The sequence below is a fragment of the Coturnix japonica genome, chromosome 1 (assembly GCF_054131305.1).
Source record: "Coturnix japonica strain WE chromosome 1, WE-NBRP24, whole genome shotgun sequence".
Taxonomy (NCBI): domain Eukaryota; kingdom Metazoa; phylum Chordata; class Aves; order Galliformes; family Phasianidae; genus Coturnix; species Coturnix japonica.
In genome coordinates, this window is record NC_140663.1 from 147,382,312 (window position 1) to 147,388,311 (window position 6,000).

At 30.5% G+C, this 6,000-nt stretch overlaps 1 long non-coding RNA gene across 1 annotated transcript in view; it reads left to right on the forward strand.

Moving 5' to 3' along the window:
* Nucleotides 1–4,458, forward strand: part of LOC107308093 (uncharacterized) — a 35,980-nt gene extending 31,522 nt beyond the window's left edge. Inside the window, exon 3 of the long non-coding RNA XR_001552636.2 lies at nt 1,586–4,458. This is a non-coding gene — a long non-coding RNA (uncharacterized LOC107308093). The remainder of the gene's footprint in view (nt 1–1,585) is intronic.
* Nucleotides 4,459–6,000: the final 1,542 nt, after the last annotated feature.

The following is a 6,000-nucleotide window of genomic DNA, read 5'->3' on the forward strand; positions in this document are numbered from 1 at the left end:
CAATACACTTTTATTAAAAAGTCTTAAAATTCCTCAAGGGAAAGCAAGATCATAGTTTTAAATTTCTTTAATTTAAATGCTGGTATCTTTCCCCAGGACTGCATCCTGCTTGGTCCTTTAAATGAAGGCACAGCTGTGGTGACTTGAAAAAAAATGATAGCATGCAAGAAGGGAGATACAATTGGATTTTTTCACTCATAATATTTCAGAGTTGAGATGATCAGAAATTTTGGGATTAAATCTTCAAAAGAATAGCTGTAAATCATTTAAAAAAACACCTCCACCACCAAAAACTTTTTTTCAGATTATTAGTGAATATTGGGACAAACAGTTATGCTGTATGATTTAACATTTTTATATTATTTTACTCCAGATCACGTACTGTAAGTATGTACTTGACCATGTGTGTTTCTATATGTGTCTACTTCTCAGTGTGAAATAGAAATTGTTGGCCTAAGTTGAGGCTAAATTCAGAAACAAACTTTGCATCACACAAGAAAGTGAAATGAAAATGTCTGATTTTATTGGATACCTAAACATTAAAAGTAGTTGCTTTAAACTGTAGACATACATGAGCTATATAAATAAATGTACTCTTTCTAAATGAATGTTTAAGAAGACTTTGCTATCAGACTTGACTTTATGGAAAATAGAAAGGCTAGTACTGAATGCATTTTAACTACTGACTTACGTAAGCAAGAATAATGATCATAGCAACAGAATCCACAGTTCTTATATCATAAGAATAATGATCATAGCAACTGTGGTTTCTGTTGCTTACACACTACTTACCTGTTGTCCATCTAATGCCTTAACAATATTTAGATGATTTTGTCATTGCAGAGCTTGACAGTAGGGGTATCTCCACAACAGTAATAATAAAAAATTAAAGTGTATTTAACAAGTGTTACATTAGTAGAAAGAGTTCATTTTTATACTTGGTAAGACACATACTTAGCTGTTACCTTCTACTGACAAGAAATCCAAAGTGTATTAGCTTCCCTTCTTGGGAAATGGGAAAATCACCATTTTATCATGCAGTTTTATACTTAATCTTTCAAGTGTTTAATTGTCCAAAATATTGAATTCAGACTAGGAACTCCTTTGGATTGTTATTGCTCATTCATTTATTTATTTCCTGGATTTACGATATTTGACCTATGACATGTGAAAATTTAATGATAACTGTTTATAATATGCTAATATATGCAATTAACACATTTTTGGTATCTAATGGGTCTCAAAGGAAATAATAAATCTGATTATAAACATGTGCTTCTATTCATATAAAATGTTATTAATATTTTATTAATATTTTATAAATTTAAAATAACTGCTAATCTTCTGCATTATTTTTATGTCATTTTTGAGAAATTATTTTTACTGGAGTTGTTCTTTTTGTTAAACGTTTAATAGCCCTTTGAAATTATAAGTTATGACTGTTGAAAAAATGGGAGATTGTAAAGACAGGAATCAAACAATCATTGAAACTGTCTCCTCAAAGGACAAGACCTTTTAATAATACACTTTTATGATATGGACATTATATGTAGCTCAGTATCTTTTTTTTTTTTTTTTTTCTCAGCAAATTACTTTCAGAAATGAAGATCTGGAAAGTCATTATAAGTACATTGTCTATAAGCAATAGGAAATATTGGAATGAACTGTCATACCTGTAAACTATGACACAGTGCAAGTATGTATTTGGTGTTCTATGTTCATTTGTTTTGGTTTCATCTGTTGTTTTGTTGTTGCTATTGTTGTTACTTTGCTTATTTTTACTGTTCTTTTTCTTAAAAAAAAAAAGAAGGAAAAAATTAAAAAGATTATTATTTAAAGATCTTTTAGATAAAAATACCGATTGTGGGGATTTTTCTGTGAAATGCGTACCAAATTCATTGATGTTACTGATGTTATTTTTTCATATTTCTTTCCAGAAAGATAGAATATGGTCGTGTTTTAAGTGTTTCTGTATCTCATCAAAATTGAATACTTGTGTCTTTGTAGCAGTAAACTTATATTATGAATGAATTTGTGTATGCAAAGTACAGCATTTCACAACTTACATATACATTTGGCATATTCTTTTTGAGATGTGAGTGTGCAATGATGCTATAAATTGAAAATACATTCTTAGACAAATACCAATACTAAGTTTCTCAATCAAAAGCAGAATGTATCCAAGAATGTTTTCATTATTATAAATTCTTTCACGATTTATTCTATTACTCCAGATTAAGATTTAATTATTGTTATGGTTTTATGATTTTTGGTCATCGGTATTCCACTTCATAACATCATGCAGTATGCTGGGAGTTAATGTTAATGCTCAAGTTCCAGGTACCTGTCCCAGAAGAGAGGAAGAACTACAGCCCCCAGAGGACTGTTTGCTGTTAGAGGGAAAAGACAAAAAGTCATTTTAACTTCCTTTCCCTTTTTGATCTTAGCAGCATAGGTGTTTACTAGATTGTCTCAGCTCAGCATTAGAGTAAGGCCTTTGTCTTTCAGGCAATCTTTCTCATATTATTTGATTTACTAGCTTCAATTCTAATTATATTGTATTATGATAGAATCATAAGAGTCATAAAATGGCCTGGGTTGAAAAGAACCACAATGATCATCTAGTTTCAATCCCCTGGCTATGTGCAGGGTCATCAACCACTAAACCAGGCTGCTCAGAGCTACATCCAGCCTTATAGTGTGTTATCTTGCATTCCGATATCTTATTTAGTAAATTAGTTTGTTTCTTCTCAGATCATTGCCTCTGCTTTGTTTTTAGGCCCATCTCTCTACCCTCTTTCCCTTTTCACCTTTTTTCCTTTCCTGGGGTGTGGGTCCATGGGTCCTGCCACACTGCTAGTCATGGAACCAGGACAAACCAGCCCATAAAACGCTGACAATTATTATTAAAGATTATTAGGAAGGTTGGAAGAGTTATTAGAAATGTTAATCTTTTTGCATTTACTGATAAAATTTTGTCATTGTACCTCAATTGCATACAGTACATTTCTGGAAATAGAAAGATATCAAAAAGTTACATTCAGATTTGCAGAACAAAGACTTCTTTCTGAATAGAAAAGGATTTTAACACATATTAAAAATAAAAAATGAAGTAAAAATGTCTATGATTAGAAGTTAAGCATGTTACTTAAATTACATTAAAGTCTACCAAATCATTAAATAATGGTGAAAGCTAATTTTAAACTGCTAAATAATGAAAGATGAAAACATTATGTAAAAAACTGATTCTAAAGTTCACATTAAACATGCAACTGAATATAAAAACAAACATAATTTTAAAAACAAAGGAATACAAAACCAAGAACAACAATAAAATAAAATCCAGCAACAATCAGACTGCATTAGTACACACAGTAGAAAATATTCAGGTCCTTAGACATCTGTATCCAGTGCTTTCTTTTTTTTTTTTTTTTCTTTTTCTTTTTTTTTCTTTTTTTCCCCCCACCTTTTCTGAGATATTCTCACAGTGCTTAAGAAAATGACTAAATATTGTGCTAAACTTCCCCTTTTCTAGAGTGAAAGTTGGAGCTCAGGTTGTCTGTCCAAAGTTGCCTAAAATGAGGTTAAACATGTGTTTTAGAGACTGAGTATTTCCTTATGTAATAGGACTGTAAGTACTTGAACATCTGACCAGCAATATCTGCAGTTAACTCCAAATTATTTAAAATTTCCAGTAAGAACATAAAATCATATTTGAAAAATAGATAAAAGTAAAATAATAAAATAAAATAAAATAAAATAAAATAAAATAAAATAAAATAAAATAAAATAAAATAAAATAAAATAAAATAGTCATGATTTACATTACTTTTCTCATCTTAGTAAGTTAGAAGTAGCTTGATTACAGTATACTTCCTTTGGTTTAGTGGGAATTAACTGGTATTAGTAACATCTTCACATTTATCAATAGCATTTTATCCCTGATTAAACAAACTTAATACACTTAACTTTCAGGCTGTCCTAGGAGTCCAACAGAGGGTCACAAAGATGATTAAGGGCCCGGAGCATGAGTTCAGCCTGAGGAAAAGAAGACTGAGGGGGGATCTGATTAATGTTTATAAATATCTGAAGGGAGGTGGGAGGCAAATGGATGAGACCAGTATCTTCTTGGTGGGGCATAGCAATAGGACAAGGAGTAATGGCCTTAAACTTGAATGTAGGAAGTTCCATACTAACATGAAGAATGACTTATTTTCAGTAAGAGTGACAGAGCACTGGAACAGGTTGCCCAGAGAGACTATGTTGTTTTCTTCTATGGAGGTATTCAAGATCCATCTGGATGCAAACCTGTGTGACCTATTGTAGAGTATCTACTTTAGCAAGGGGTTTGGACTTGATGATCTCTTGAGGTTCATACCAAATCCTGCCATTCCACGATTCTGCAATTCTATGTAATTTTGTTCTTCATTAATAAGTAAAATGTCACCAAAAAGTGTAGTTTTGCTGTTGTTGTTGTTTGTTTGTATGTTTTTAAACAATTGCTGATCAAAGTCTTAGTAGAAGTCAAAAATAATTCAGAAGTGTATATTAGCAGCCTTTATGATACATAAGGGTACAATCCACCAAAACAAATATAGTCACCTAGCTTCTAGATCAATATTTATTAGCCTCTAACTTTTAGAGAAAAATACACAAATATTTTATTATTGTTTTTACTATTATTGAAAAAAAAAAAAGTATATATATATATACGCACGCATTTTATGTTCTGACTTATTCCCTTTCTTTCCCACTGGCTATTAAGGGTACACAAAAATATTAATGAATCTTTAAAGATTTCTAAAGCAGGGAGATTCCTATCCAGACTGATTAGAATTTTGGTGTGAAATAGAAAATACAATCAGCTATCATACAAAGAGCTCAATGTAATATATAGGGATTTAGAGACGAAAAATTCCTTTTTTTTTTTTTTTTTTAAATAATGCATGGGAGGTGATGTCATAAATAGAAGGAAAAAAAGAAAAAAAACAGAAAATGAGATTTTTTTATTTTTTTATATTTGGTGAAATATATATTGGAGTAGATGTATTAAAGTAAAGATAGGTGATAGAAGAGATATAATCCTAGAATGAAGGATATGTAGCCAGGTCTCAGAGAATTTTAGTTATAAGGATGTATCATACTAGTCCAAGATAAGTTTCTACTCGTTACTCTATATGTTTTATCACAACAAATCTGGCAGCCTTATTTAGAAGTTGCTGTACTAAAAGTACAGTCTACAAGTCAGAAGAAAAATGATCACAGACAAAGTTACAGAAAATACAAATGTAAAAACACTGTGGGGTTTTTTTGTTTTTATTTTTTCTTAGATATACATTTCATAGTCAAGAGAGAAGGTTAAGGGGTATTTCTGTCCAGAATTTTCCTGAAAATTAAAATAAAATAAATAAACATATTTGGTTATAAATTAAGTTGTAGAAGACATAGGGCATGAGATAATTAAAGCAAGAGCAATAACAAAATGATTAATTCCAATGAAAAGGATCTCACGATGGAATGATAAAAAGACTTCTAAATAGGACCCACATAGGACTAACTCCTTCAAAATAACAAGATGGAAAAATGTCAGAGTTACTGAAAATTCCATCCAGACTGGATCTGCAGTAGTGACTGTGTCCTTTATACCTCCTTCTCTGTTTTCTAAAAGTGCTTAGACACTTTGAAAATCTGTAATAATATTAATTCTAGTACTAGTAGAAGCAGTGATAGAATCATAGTTGTTACTGTAAGAAAAAAAAGGGACAGGTCTTTAGTATATGTTGAATAATGTCTTGCATAATTATATTATTTATTATTTATTTATTATTATTTTTTTTTTATTTAGTATAACAACATACTAGCAGTAAATATAAAAGAGAGCAGCATCGAACTGGAAAGTAGTTGGTTTTTTTTTTTCAAATTCTATGATCAGTTATGGAAATATTTTTGAAGGTGTTTATGTAATCGATCAATTTATTAACCTTCTGCAACAAATGTCTA